The sequence below is a fragment of the Rissa tridactyla genome, chromosome 4 (genome assembly GCF_028500815.1).
Source record: "Rissa tridactyla isolate bRisTri1 chromosome 4, bRisTri1.patW.cur.20221130, whole genome shotgun sequence".
Lineage (NCBI taxonomy): Eukaryota > Metazoa > Chordata > Aves > Charadriiformes > Laridae > Rissa > Rissa tridactyla.
In genome coordinates this window covers 86,831,557-86,847,347 of record NC_071469.1, presented here as the reverse complement: position 1 = coordinate 86,847,347, position 15,791 = coordinate 86,831,557, and positions in this window count along the sequence as shown.

Genomic DNA, 15,791 nt, shown 5'->3' with positions numbered 1-15,791 from the left:
TTGATCCTGAGGAGTTTTATTTTATTTTTTTTTCATACTAAGGGACTTTAAATGCCAGAGCGGAGATGGCCTATAAATCTAATTGCCAAAGCCACTATTAAAGTAAGAAAGGAATTTAGATGGGATTTGTTCAAATGCCACGTATAGTAGAAGGCAAATAGAGTCTAATCCAGTCTGGTGATTCTGGTAGGAAGTAAAAACACATAGGTCCAGAGGATTACTTTTTTTAAGAGGGAGGCAGAAAACAGGGAAATTGCATCTAAATCCATTCATTTTGGAAATTAATTGCCTTGGAATGACAACCTCCTTGAAAAGGAATGACACTCAGAGCCTGATCGAGGTCCCACCAAAGTCTGTGACTCCACAGACTTTGTGGGAAGGAAGTTGTGGAAATGAACTAAAAGATACGTTTGGGTGTTTTTTTTGGAGTCAAAGAAGTTGCTCAGTGCCCTGCTATGCTACGTGGTTTTCCAGCATACGGGCACAGAACCTACACCTACTGTCACATATCTGAATGCAAGTCCTTTTTGGGCCTAGGGTGCCTTCCTTGGATCATATTTTTCAGCTGCCTCAAATGTACAAAAGGTGTAATATCAGTAGGACTGAACTCAACTACAGGCTTGGTCCTAGTTTGGAATGGCCCTTCTTGGCTATTCCTGAGGGATCACCAAAGCGCTAGTTCATTATTTCCTCCTAAGCATGTTATTTCTCTGGGCACTATGTACAGTGAGTGAACACACTGAATCCACACATCCTTACGTGCTCAAAGTCAGATGTGCTCAAGCACACAGCTTAATCATGAACATTATAAAAAATTGAACACCCTCTTGTTAGAAAACTGAGCGCCCTGTATTGCTAGTCATGAAATTGCCCTGTATCAGACATGAAAGATACTGCTGCAACATTTGTTACGTTATAGTTGTCTGAGATTTTTCATGTGGAAAGCTTTCCAATTGAAAGATACAATGCTGCCAAAAAGCATTTTTAATGAAAAATGCCAGTTCTAATAGGAAAAAATCAATCATCTAAAAACATTGGAAGATTTTTTTTCTTTTGGTTCAGTTTTTAAGAAAAATGGAAACGAAACGCGGTTATCCACATCCTTGGCACTGTGGAGAACGCAGTGCCTCCTCGGTAGTCTTCCCCTTTTCCTGTGAAAGGGAAGACATTTTTCTCAGGGATGCCACTGACACTGATGGTTTTCCCCCAGTCACTGTCAGAACTGTGACTCACGTCCATTTGGGGTGTAAGCAGAAACATCTACTTGCCAAAAAATAAACAAATAAATCGCATTTAGATAGGAAATGTGCCCAGTCAGGTTGTCTGTAAACGTGTTCAGAGGCAGGGTGTTACTTAAAGAGCTTTCACAGATGTGTTGCCCAGGGAATTAATATTCACGAATGATTATGTTTGGCATTTGGAAAATATTTTTCCTCTTGAACCCCCCTACCAAATCCCAGCAGGTTTATACCCAGTATCCCAGGTAAGTGAGGTAAAACTTTCAACTCCATTATACGAACGGGGAAACTGAGGAGCGGAAGGTCTTCATGGCTTTTTCATGTCCTCACTGTGGACATTTGTGGTGAATCTGTAAGGGATTTTTACTCCCTATTCTCAACTAAAATTAGGAGACAATGCTGCTTCTTTATGCCCAAAGTGCTCAATAAGCAGCAATGAATTGAGAATGCAGAGACTTGCATTTTAAAGCTGCTAGCTTAAATAGAGAAGCTTAAAAAGCAATTCTAAACTTAACTGGGGGTGATAACTAATATAAGGATCTGATAGCATAGAAATTATCTCTGTTAGCTGGTTCCTCAGTTAAGCATTTCTGTATTAGTTATGTCAACCTTTGGTTCAAAGGAATTATGAGGACTGAATTGTGTTTTACAGCCTCAGCATTCTTGAATATGGAAGAAGGTTTGACACTGAGATCTTTAGATTTCCTGTAGTTTTCCACTAGCGTAAGAGAGCAGACACTGTGCCCAAAAGGCTTTTTAAAGCAGCTGTGGACTGCTACTAACTAAATGCTTGTTTTAATCTGTATGCCGGTATCTGCAAAGTGCCCTGATTTCAAATAGCATGAAAGAAAACTGTGAAGGTGCTGAGAGAGGTGACTAATTAAAGATTATGAAAGAGAGATTAAAATCCTGTGGGCCTTTCTAAACGGTTAAAGGGCCAAATGACATCTCCTCTCCTGTGAGAGGGCATGGAGTTGAGATACACACCCTGCAGCGTTTGTACTAAGCCTAAAGAAAAGCAGTTTTAAGGTGTTTCTAGTTACTGATCTATACATCCCTTGATCAGTACCTCGATTTAAAAGGAATCATGAATTTGCCCCTGGCCTTGGTGCCCCAACACAAACTGTCCTTGAGACGATCATAGCAATTCACCTCATGCCTTTTTTTTTTCTTTTCTTTGTAAGTGTGATGCCAAATACATTATCTTAAACACTTTCCATTTTAAGTAATGAAACGAGGAGAAATAGCAACTCTGTGGGAATATTTCAAGGGGATTCTCATCCAATATAAAGACAATAGCAGAAGACGCTGATGTGTAAATTGTGGCCAAGAGGTAAAACAGAGAGAAAGAAAAGAAAGCTAAATTGCAAAAAAGGTTTTAATATAGCAGAAGACAAAGAACCTCTTTCTAATCTCACACTACTTTTACTCTGGTGTAATGAAATGAGGGCTCATGTGCAAAAGTTAAACAACACAGGAATAATGTTTGCTACTATGCAAAACAAACACTGGTCTTTTGAGAAGAAACAGCAAAACTAAAAGAGGGCAAGTAATAGCATTTCATGTTTCCAAGCTGTCAAGAATTGCCCTTTGATCAGTTTTATCAAAAGCTGTGCTGATTGTCTTCAAGTAGGGCTGGTTTTGAAAATATTAACCCTCCAGGGTTCTGTTTTGTTTTCTACTAAATCTAAAGGCAGTGTAATAAAAGGATCATTGGAACTGGATGTAGATAACATTTTCCAGCCTGATCCTGTGAGATGCTGGATTTTCTCAAGGTAATGCAGCTCAAGGTTTCTTAGCAGTTTTCTTAAAGCTTAGGAAACATGTTTTCAAAATGTTGAACAAATCCGTCCCTTTCGAGGCATTTAAATTAAATGGCCAGACTGACTTCTATTCTACCTTTACAAGTTTTTAGTTAAAAAAACAAACAGTCTCCGGTTGATTAAGAGGAAAGGTATGTTTCCATCTTCGGTACACTTTGAAGTACTGTTCACCCATCTCAGAAAGGCTAAAATAGAACTAGAGGTACAGAGATGGGTGACAAAGCAATGAACGCCTCGTGTCCAAGGAGAGATGAAATAGATTAACATTTTCAGCACTGAAAAAATACACTGACACAAGAATACAAGAAAGACTGATAAAATTGTGAGCAGTATTGGGAGGGAACAGGAAACTGGTATTCAGTTTCTCATGAAAAAAGAATAAGGCAATATCAAATGGAATCATCCAGTGGTAGGCAATAGGTTTAAAGACTAATGAATGATTCATACGTATCTTGGATTTTAATTATAACGAGGCTCCCTGTATGTCTCCTCTGGGCTGACCAGTTTTTGCAGTTAGCTTGCAGATGGACTGGTTCTTTGGTTTCAGGACCGTTATGTAGTTCGGACAATTTGAGCAGAGGATAAAGACATTCTTTGCTGTTGGACTGGCAAGTTCTGCAGCTGAATCAGTGTGTGGTCTTTGACAAGTTCCTTCATGAGTGAGCTGAAAGTTTTGTTCCCGAATGGGAGAGGGAGTTTAAGCCCCTATTTGTACTTACGCAAATCAATTTTAAAACATTTCTTCCACTTTGCCACATCAGCTCACGTGCACAGAAATCTAAAGCATTGGATAAAAGTGCTCAGGTGCAGACTTGCCAAAGATCCTGCACACTAACCCTTCTTTTCATTCCTGGCATGGGACAAGTTTCAAATCACTCAAGTTACCCACAAGGGTGCTGTCCCTGCTCCTTACGCAGCAACTGCCTGGGAAATCCATCTTCTCTGGTAATAGGACTTGTCTCATAGTCAAAACCGTGGCAGAACAAGTTCTTCCTGAGGCAAGAAAATTATACTATAAATTCAAGGCCTCTTATCCATAAAGTGGAAATTTTGAGATGTACTGTGAAATCAAAGGGGTCTCTGGCATGTGTTTCATAGCTGAAGTAGCTGAGTGAAGGTTATTCATCCTATGTGGAGAGTCTGGACAAGAACAGCCCCAGAGCAAATGAACTGGGATTTGACCGCCTCTGTCCAGACTTGAAAACAGATGTTCAACAGGATACCAGGAGAGAAGGGATTGCTGATTTTATAGTTGGGAAGTGTTTTGGAGAAATTCAGTATGGAGACCATGCCAACTTGCAGTCAGAAAACTCACGTCCTCATTTCCGTGATTTGCACAAACTGGGTTCAGATGAAGTCTCTGGGTCACAATGGGAAAAGGCTGTCCTCTGATCAGAGCTCCAGCAACGTTCAAGAGAGAGAAACCAGTCACTACATTGACAAGCTCTTTAAAGGCATGCGGGACTCTTACTGAAGCTGATCAATTAATCTTTTTTCACTTTTTATTGTGCCTCCTCTACAAAGTAACATGCTCACTGCTTGAATCAGAAGAACACTGCTGTGTACAGACCGGTTTGGAAGTATGCTTGAGTGGGTGCTTGGGAGCTCATACTGTAGTTCTGGTTGACTTAAGTTACGCTGAAATCATCCTGACAAAATTTTCAGTTAACCTAAATAGCACAGTGTGGAAACAATGCAAGAATGCTTTTCATGTTAGTCTGTCCTTGGATAAATCTTGCATATGGTAAGGAACAGGTTTTTTACCATAAAAGCTCACACTTTTTCCCTACTGCTTTGCTAACAGGGAGCACCTGGCTAGTGCTTTTCAGCAGAAGATCCCAGTTCTGTGTGAAGCCCTGCGCTGCCAGCTCCCCGCCCAGCCTGCCCTGCTCAGTGAGGGCACATCTGCTGTTACTGTTCGAAACAATGCATGCAGAAGTTTTGTATTGGGAAGCTCATTTTGGTAAGTGTTTCATGACACCTGCTCTGAGGATTGCTACAGCCTTATGTCTGAAATGCCTTGGTTTCTTCAGGGATCCTGAAACCACTCTCAGCACAAGGTAAGTAAGATAGATGTATATGAAGTGCTTATGTGCGAAATGCAAAAATAGTATCTACTCTGCTATGTTCCCCCTGATGGATGTTACACTTTCAGATCTAAACTTCCCTTGGGGTTGCTCTGAGACTCCTTTCAGGTTCTAATCTAACCCACTCTGCTCCCAGGGCCTCCTCACTCCCTGAAGTTCTGTGGGATTTTCTGCATTTGTAAATGCTGATGTCCACCCTGCATAGCCGGTTAGGAATCCTCACTACGCAAGTGGTAATGAAAGCCGGGTAACAGCAACCCCAGTGCTCTCACATAGTTACCATCTGGCCAGAATGCATTTTTCTGCCAGTCTGTGTATTGCTTATACTGCAGAGTGACGCTTTTTAACATTGGGATTAATATATGCAGATTATGGGTTCTATTTGAGTTGAAAAACAATGGTAAACAAATACTTTTGAGGATATAACGGGTTGGTGGCAAATGCCCCCAGCTCTCTCTTTGAGGGACACCACAGAAAATAGCTGTTTATTTTAATAATTGGAATTGTGCCTCTAATAAGCATCTTCTTTAGTAATTTGTAGAGGGTTCTGTTAGGTTGTGGACATGCATTTCTATAAACAGGGATATTTATTCAAGTTAAGCCTAATTAAGAAAGAAATGATGCAAGAGTTATTTGGAGGGCTGTAGGGTAACAGTCTATCCTGATTCATTTTTAAGTATTTCCACTTGGTGGAATGAGACTTGCAATCACTCCAGAGGAAAAAGTCCTTAGAGAATCAGATGAGAATGATTAGGATGATGTTAATGACTTATTACCAATAGTAAATGGCTAAATTAAAGTCCCATATGGAAATCGGCCAAGTGGACAGAACTAGAATTTTTGAAAAACACAAGTATTGACAAAAATATTAATATTTAGCATCTCCTAATCTACATTATTTACTGCTCCTTTACTTATTTTTAATAGCTTAAATATTTTTCTTCACCTAAAACCTAACAGGTATTCAGAAATTTGGTCCTCATCTGGAGGCTGGACAATTACTACTAGTTACAGGACGTAATACATAGTATTACAAATAACACTGAGGTTCACAAATATCTTTGTTCTAATGTATTTTTTTGTGCATGATTTTTTATATATCAGCTCATTTAGTGTTTTTTTTCTAACTTCACCTCTCTATTTTTCTCAGGCCAGGGTTCATGCTCTACTTTGAAAACTGTGTCATATTTCTTGCCTTCCCTTGGTGTGCCTCCCTCGATGAGCCCAGATACCTTTTTGTTGTGCATCAGGAATCAGAAAGAGTTGGGGGAAATTACTTAAAAGGCCTGAGATTATTTTATAATTTTTCTGTTTGTATACTTGCATCTGGTGATGTCACTTCCATCTAACTCATCCTGATATAAGTGTGACTCTTGAGATTATTATCCTTATCCATCAATTAGAACGTCACAATTACGAGAAGCACCACAATGCAGACATAGCTGAAATACCTGCAACGCTGCTAAAAGAATTATGCCAGTGAAGTATTTGCCTTCCTCTCTGCTTTCCACACATTAAATGTTGTGGTTTTGAAAGCTTGTGTCCCAAAACTCAGTATTGTCATTTGGTGGATATTTGATCATCTTTTTCAATTCTACGTAGTCTTTAGCTGAATTAATTTCTAATTAGATTTCAGGGATAAAAATTTCTGCACTCACTGTTAATACTTTTGGAACAAACTTTACAAGAATTTTCAGATTTCCTTTTCATCTGATCTCCCAGTTATGATTTCTTGATTAGCTGTCCCCAGTGCACCAAGCCTAGCAGTTTTCTGAGAAACAAGAATTCAGCTGACACAGACTGATCCTACAACTTGCTGAGAGCTTTTCCCAAGCATGATTAACTACTATCAGTTTCATTAGGATTTGACATTATTCGGTGTTTTCCAGAGATTCTCAAGAGTCATCCTTTATTTGCATTGATACCACATTAAAGTAAGTATTGTAAGAATTTTAATTCAAGCTCTTGTATAAATATCTGAGAAGTCAGTAATAAATAGTCCTAATTAGTAGACAGAAATAAAGTACTTTAAACTAAACTACATGAGCACAAGAAATGGATGGGCTTAAGTGCAAATAATTCTCTTTTTTATAACAAGCTCTTTTTTCACTTTTTAATATCTGTCACTGCAATTCAATTTTTTATTTGCCAAACGTTTTCAGTGAATCGCAACCTACTTGGGAATGCTGCTCAAATTGTCCTAAAGATGATGTGGCTTTTGTTAATTAAATTAATCCATTTTAATTAACATCTCTGTACCCAGGAAGTGAAAACCTGAGTTTGCTTCCTTCCTTTATTCCTTTGGGGAATATGAGTTCTGTATATGTAAGGAGGATTTAGTCCTTTTGAACCAAAGAAAATTGTTTTTAAACAGATCTACTCTATATTAATAACAGGCATTCAGTACAGCATTTCTACAACTCATTCATAAATCAAATCTGTGCTCTGATTCACTTAGTCCGAAGTGTGTCCGAAGTGGACTACCATGCATTTGCTATATACTGCTCTGTACTTGTAAAGTAGGTCATATACTTCAGAGGAGCATCAGACCGATTGAGTGCATAATTGAAATATACAGTATGGCTGCAGAAACCCAGATTTTTGTCTGGCAGCTGTGCAATTCTGCGTCCAGGCTGTAACAGTCTATTCATGTGCACACACTAAATCTGATGCATCTCAAAAATTTCACTTGCACACACAACCTGGCTGCGCTATGCCAAGGAAAGAGTTTTTGCTTGGGCAATAAGCTTCTTCCCAGAAGCTTCAGTCTGATTGTGCATAACTTAACTTACTGTGCGTATCTCAACTCATACTCACTGAGTCTGCCTCGGTAATCCTACGAACATACATGGCAGAGCTATATGCCATGGTCTGCCAATGCCATATGCCATGCCAAGACGATGACATCTCCAGCAGAAAGTCCAGTCTCCCTGTACTCTGCATTTTGTCCAGCGGTGCGTAATCACCCAGTCCAACCACTGAGTCAAAGGGCTGGTTTTGAAAAAAAAAAAGTAACACTGGCATCAGTTTCTCATCCTTCGAGGCAATGAATCTTGCTCCTCTCACTCTAGCTATGAGAGCTGGACAGCATGGGGCTCTTTTATATTCTGAATTGTCACAAATAGCACTTAGTATTCACTAAAAAGCTATTGATCTCTCTCCCTCAAGTCCTAAACCTCCTTGTAAATCAGTACATCTCATTGAGCGAAGCACTGAAAAATAATAAGAAAGCCTGGATCTAACGGTTTCTCTGAAAAGATACTAGACCCCTTACCAGTGACCAGCGCTGTTGACCTAATGTCCCATCAGTGCTACAGTCCACAGAGAAGGTTCCTGGTTTGATTAAAAGTGTTACCATGTGAAAAATTCAATTTCACCTCATACTTACATCCAAAATGAGATGATATCGTTCAATGCTTGACTCCATTTGAACTCCCATCTGTCTGGTAAACTTCAAAGAGCACTGACAACTTTCACAGATTTGATCCGAAAGCGGATGTCTTAGTGCCGTTGTTATGCAGGGACACTGGAGGAAAGAGCCATATTTATGCAGTTTACTTTCAGCTTGCAGGTGCCCAGGTTAGTGTCTGAGATTGCTTGATAGGTGTCACTGAGCTTCCAGAATGGCTTCTTCTGGACTTTCCACTGGCTGCAAAAGAAGGTTGAGGTCCTACCTTCACAACTATGTGAGATGGATGAAGTTAGGTGGTGTGGAGCTTCCATTCTCCTCATCTCGTTTTCCTCCAGCAAGATTTTTCCTTTCAGACAGATTCAGATATGCTTTCAGAGGCACTGAGAGCCTGATTCTTCAGATTTGGGATACCTCAGCTGGCTTATCAAAAAGTCCCATTTTCAGACTATGTCCTTGTGACGGCATTTTAGGACTCTCCAGACTGCTTTATTTGCCCTGGGAAGCTGATCTAATCACTGTTACCCACCCTGGAAGTACCACCTCTTAGTTCTTGCTATTTGCCCTACCTCTAGCTGATCGCTCTAATCCAACCCCAGATTAGTGCACCGGCAAAGGGGTTATTTGAAGAACGTGCGTTTTGGTGTTGCCTGAAATCTGTCTGTGTGGCCAGCATTATACAAGGAGAGAACATGAAGTCATCATTTATGCCTGAAGAGATTTCCCATAGGAAAAAAAGCACTTTTAAGTCAATCTGACCCACTCTCTCTCTTCCCTCATCTTCTGTCTTCATGGCGTTCAGATTCTGAACCTGTTTCAGCAGGGTGGCTTATATTAATACATCGCTTACTGATCAACTAGGCTGGCAGGGAAAAATCAAAGAGAATGTCAGAAAACAGTAGCATAATTCTGTTCCCAGCTGGAGAACTCTTATTCTATCTTGTCAGAGTTACAGAGACACGATATGGGTCACAGAAAACTCACTATACTGACAGTTGTTACTTTTGGGATTAGATCGATATTTGTCTGTATCCAGGAATTAGTAGAACAACTGCCTGTAGGAATATATTTTAGAGGTGATTTCCTATCAGTGCAGGATGCTTCTGAATTTAATTCTGCTATTCAAGACACCATTTACTTTTCTAATACTTAAAGCCATATGCACTGCTCACAAGAAATCCTGCAGGTAAAGAGAAAACAGAAGAATACGTGTTAGAGGATTAGACATAATATGGATTGTGAAGTCTTATGTAAAACAGGAAATCATATTTTTTGAGATGTTTTGCAAAGAAATTTTGCACTTGGCAGGGCATTTAAGTTACCTGTCATTTACACCTTGAAGATCAGCAGAGAAAACCTAATAATGCTTACACTCTTAGGAATGATTGTCTTTGTAAAGCAGCTATCTTTGCAGCATTATACAAGGCAAAAAATGTCAGGTTTGTCATCTCCAGCAGCTTCCTCCTGAAGTGCAAGTGGCTTAATTTCAAAGGACCAAACTGAATAGCATATTTTCTTCCTATTTCTAAATCCTTTTCTGCTGCACTCTTAAAAAAATAAAACAACAGTGGCCAAATATTTCATGCTGTCGCACAGTGAATGTTAATTTTTAAAAAAAATCTTAAAAATGGTGTAAGAAAAATGACCAGAGTAAAAGGGTATCGCCATTATGTCTCAGTGTATAGTGACTACTAGTATAGGTAGACTTCCAGTTGGAACCATTGTGCGTAGCATGCAGAACTGGAGGCAAAGCTAGGCTCAGTTCTTTATTTTTCCTGGATCAGTCTTTTCTAGTCCCTGGACCCTCCACTTTTAATGATATTTTGTGGTCTGTCCTTGAAAATTGTTATTAATGGCCTAGTTAAGCAGGCAGAGGATTACTACTTATCTATATTATATTTATTCCAATTTCTGCTTTAAACATTGTTTTACGTAAATTTACCACGGCATTTGATTCCCTCCATTTATACACTTGAATTATTACATTTTTACAAATACTTATTACAGTTATTTCGAATATCAGTCTTGCATATTCCCTAGCTACACAGTCATATTTATTATTTCTTTTTCAGTCTCATTCATTATAGAAACTAAAGTAAACCCGTGGTGGCAAGGACAGGTAGATCTGAGCATGGAGTGAAGTACTATGGTCAAATTGTCATAGAGCAGAACCTGTACGTACTGTAGAAACAATCAATCCGGGAAGAAAACCATGCTGAAATATTACCTTTCTCCTTTGAATGCTCTATGTGACTGTGGATGCTAGCCTTAGAGCAAGCTGCTTTGGTTGTCGCAAAGTCTAGGTTGAATAACATGTTGTGGGCTAATTTAGCTTACTGCTGAGCGCTGCTGCCCAGCAGAGCTGAATAGATATATCTTCTGTCAGTCTACAACTCTGAAAACAAAATTGTCAAGTCACTCCCACAGTAAATGGTTATTTTCCCTGCACAGTTAATGCAGTTGTATAGAACGACTAGGAATCCAGGAACATGAAAACAGAGAGGCTGAAATCTTCCAAAGGATTTAGGCAACAAAATCCCATAGATTTCCCTAATAGGAAGATCTTGGCTGTGTTAGATTCATATGTGTTGTAATACAAATATACTATTTCTCACTGTGTCTGGTAGAGGTCATAGCACAGTATGGCTAGATCTTTGTAGCAAAGGAATACCTGCAGCTTCTCAACAGCATCCTTCTAGTAAAAAAATGGATCTGATCACTACATCCAAGAGAGCGAGGCTTGGCTCACAGAGGGATGATAATCCCAAACCAGTGAAGCTAAGTGGAAAGATGTGTAGAATTATTTGAGCACTGAAAAGATGCTGAGAAACCCATGACAATAAATAATCTGTTCCACTTCAGTGATGGAAACTGATTTCAGGCATATCTAGAGAGATAAATATGATTAACAGAATTTCAGTTTCAAGTCTATTAGGAATCAAACTTTCAGACTGACAGCCCCTGTTTGATTGTTTTCAGCTGTTTTTTACCATCTGATTAATGTCATTTTTTTAAAGCAATTTAAATGTTCTTTGATGAATGGAAACTTAGAGGACACAGATTCTCCATCACAGAAGCAAATACCTTGGCTGAAGATAAGATGATCTATTAGAGAAGAACCGTATCCAAAGGTAGCAGAACAGCTGTACTGAGTTTTTTCTAGCCTAATAGGGAATTGAATCTATTTCAGCCCAGGGACAAAATACTGCATCACTTGTGTTTGAAGAAATGACTGCAGAACATTCGCTACAATTGATCATTTACTGCTCCTTTTTCTGGCTTTAACACTCTAACGTCCTACTTCTGGAACACTGGGTTGTGTGAACAAAATGCACCCGAGTGAATGGTTGTCTCCAGAAGTAGGTTTTGCCAGTCCCTTTCGCACTGTGCCCCTTCAGAGTGCACTTAGCATTATGAATATAGAGAGCAGGAAGGGAAAAAATGCTTCTTACTGCAAGTTCTACAGTGTAATCAGAGTTTAAATGTACAATTTATTTTCCAGAAGAAAACAAATGCCAAATTCTAGTGGCCAGGAATCCAAGCACCACAGGTCAAAATTACAGTCTTTCTCTCTAATGCTTCGCTTAGAGTCTGTGTAAAAGGAACAGTACATTTTCCTGCCGCTACTCAGCTACTTTGTCTTCGAATAGTAAGACATTTTTTTTCTTACAAATGATCAGGTATTTAGATTACTTGTGCGTGTTTCCCCTATTGATAGCAGGTGATCACAAAGGGCAAAGGTGGGCAAATGGATTTAAAACAGTACCGCACAAGTAATGTTGCATGCACTAATATTACACGCTTCATTGCATCTTTGGTTATTCATTCTTTACACCAGTCCTCTGGGACAAAATCAATGAGACATTTTATGTTATGCTTCAAAGTCATCATAATTGTTTGTTTTGAAGCAACATTTTTTTTCCCTTTTGTCAACCAAGCAATTTGCTGAAGTACCCAATTTTGCAACAACAGCCAGGAACAGAGCCAGAAGCTTTTTAAAAATAATTTGAGGAGGGGAAAACCCAACAGCAACAGAACCCTATGCTGAAGTGGCGTGTTGTTTATAGCGCGGTATTCTCCCCAAAGGGGAACCATAATTGAAAAAAAAAATAATCCCCATAGCACTTACTTCAAACAAACATGAGCATTGAACATTATTTATAATATCTGTGTGACAACAAGGTGTCTTTGCATAATTAAAGCACCTCAGAAGATGTGTACAGCAAGACATCCCACAGTCAATTAGCTGCTTGAGTGGTCAAGTTTCCACATAGAAATTCTGCATATTAGTTCTTTAGAGAAGAGCAGCACCTCACTTGACCTTTTCTGCCTTCCCAAAGGATGTTGCTATATTATTTTTTGCATTGTATTACCTATATCTGAACCCGTGATTTTTGTAAATGCCTGAGTCATGAGTTAAAAAATGACTAATTAGTCTGATGTTTTTATCTGTACTAACATCCAGAAGCCCTGACAGAGATTGCAAAGGCGGTGGTTCCAGACATTGTACAAACACTTGGTAATGAGCTCCTCTAGTGCTTTTCATCAGATGTCAAAACGCTTTACTGTCAGTACTGGCCCACGTTGTGTATCCGGGGACCGAGGCACACAGCAGTGCTGGGATTCCCTGTGGTCAGCCGGGAGGCTGCCATCAGCCAGGGAAGAAATGAGGCTTGAAAATCCAGCAAGGCTTTGTCCGTGCTGGCCCCAAAATCCTACAGCGTGAAGCTCGGAAAAGATACCTCGGGTCTCTATCTCTGCAGTCCATGAATCTAAACTCAAGGCTTCCTCACTAATTAGGAGATTATTCAGGAATGGCTATAACTGAAGCATATTTGGAAAAAAAAAAAAAGAAGAAAAAAGGCAGAGGTATATTGTTAACATCCCTCTGTCGTAGTAAGACCCTCTGGGGATGCTACTTGGCTGCTTGTAAGTGTATTTAACATAAAGCAGAGATGATTGAAAAATGTAGCTTGTAGCTCCCTGGGGCAGTTTGCCATTCAGAAGATATAGGACAGTGGGCCGTACGGGAAGGAGATGTCGCAGGCAGCCCTATCCGCGATGGCCCGCAGGCAAGAAAAGGCTTGTATGTACTCAGAATATGATTTGGTGATTAGATCCTTTAGCACTTGTGAAAGCCACATGTTTACAACTCTTATTAAATTATTTTGTATGCTCTGGTATAAAATGTTTGTTTCTTAAGATTTGATAAGGCGCTTAAACCTGCAGTGCATTTTAAGCACTGCATAAAGGCAGAGACAGCGGAGCTGCACGGCCAAATTCATTAGTGGCATTCTATCGAGTTCAGTGGGCTTATCCCATGGATGAATTTTGCATGTATTCTGTAAAATAGGTAAGTATTTGACTAAAATTAGCCAAATCCTCCAGAGCCTAATGGAGCGCTTATGGGCTCTGGCAACTTAACCCAATGTTTAATTTGCACTAATCTAGCCAAGACTGCAGAAGCATGAAATATACTCTACAGGGAGAGCGCTGCTCTTTGAAGTTAGTGGCTTAATTCCCATTGTCTCTGATGGGAGCAGGACTGGGTTTTATGTGGCATTTACTCCTGTTATTGTAGACAGAAATCTTTTTACATATGAATTAATTTGGCCTGTATTTGGGGAAATTCCAGTCTTTGGAATTTACTAAAATCTTGTTAACTTCCAGGAGAGCCTTCACAGCTGTGCTTGTGAGTTCTGCATGTGAGTACCATGGACTGTGAGAACCTGCAGATTTCACTTCTTGGGGAGTGTGTGTGTGCGCAGGTTGGTAACGAGCTAATAGTAGGGGAAAGAGAAAGGAAGGAAGGAAAAATAGCTCTTTACACAGCAGCATGAAGTCAACGGACATAATCCAACCTTCTCTCTTTTTTAGGGGGATTCTGGAAGTACCAACGATTCAAAATGGATTATTTCATTATTTGCGTTCACCTGCTTCTCTGGGATTCTCACAGCTTGGAGGTCAGCTTACTCTCTGTGCTGGGGCGGTTTCGGGCAGGTATGCAGCGTGCCACTGCTGGCTGCGGCTGGCCCAGCTGGGCAAGGGGCTGCAGCCAGAGTGGGCAGCTGGGACGCGGTGATGGAGCGCTCTGGTGTGCAATTCCTCAGCCGGATAAGTGACTGTTTCAGTTTATCCTTTTGACAAGAGCAGAGGTTTTCTATTTTAGATGGTTACAAAAGGTGAGCACGTAGTGTTTAGGGGGAAGGCAGCTCAAGCAGTGATCGGGGCACAGAGAAATAGGGAAAAGGAAGAAAAAGTGTCTTTGAAATGATCCCACTTAACCGTCAAGTAACTATTACCATGGCACAAACCCAAATTGATATGTTGCCTCCACAACGCTTTGATTCACTCCTGTAGCCAGGTGCTGAGAGTGACTGTAATAATACAGGGTGTTTCAACAGAGAAGCACATAGGGGAGCAGACAGGCAAGACAGTAGTCAGAAAGCAAGCTGTCTGCTGTACAGGCAAAGCAGACACTTCAAAGAGTGAGGAAATCTTTTTAAGGAAGTTATTGTCAGAAGCTACACAAGAGTTCCCAGTGATGGTAATGCCCACTGTTACTACTCTCTCCCACCAAAAAGAATTTTTGTTGTGGTGAGGTGACTTTCCCCATGATGGGGTGACAAGTGATCCCTGATTCTTTTGTTTTATTCCAGTTACTTGCAGATTCCTGGCTTTTCTAGCCCATGGTCACTGCTTCTTTGACTTGAAAGTTCAAAGTGGCAGAGCCACTAGCCTCATTTTACAAGTGCAGAGACATATGAAGAGTTTATTTTAGTCCTAGGAAGCACCACAGATACCCATGCTTATATTCTTCCCCTTCATCTATTAGAAACCTCAAAGATCTAGCAGGACTGTATATAAAGAAGAGGGACTGCTGTTTCCTTTCTGCATCTTAGTTTCAACACTTTCTGCCAGCTGATGCTGACAGCACCCTGCTACTGAAGGAATCGCTACTGATTTTAGATGCAATTTCCCAAGGCTTTTTCCTGTAGGCTACATTCCAACACACTGGTATCGTATATTACTCCAGCAGTTTCTAGTATTTACCATAACAGCTTTCGTGTCCCATCTGCCTTTCTTACACTTAAGGTGCAGCTTGAGGCAGGTGGAGCAACACAGAGAAATCCTAAAGCTCCTCTCCGTCCTCACTCACGTTGCTAACCTGCCATGAGAAGGGTTGCTGTGGGAGTGGAGGAGGCAAAATCTCATTCAGGAAAATACTGGAGGC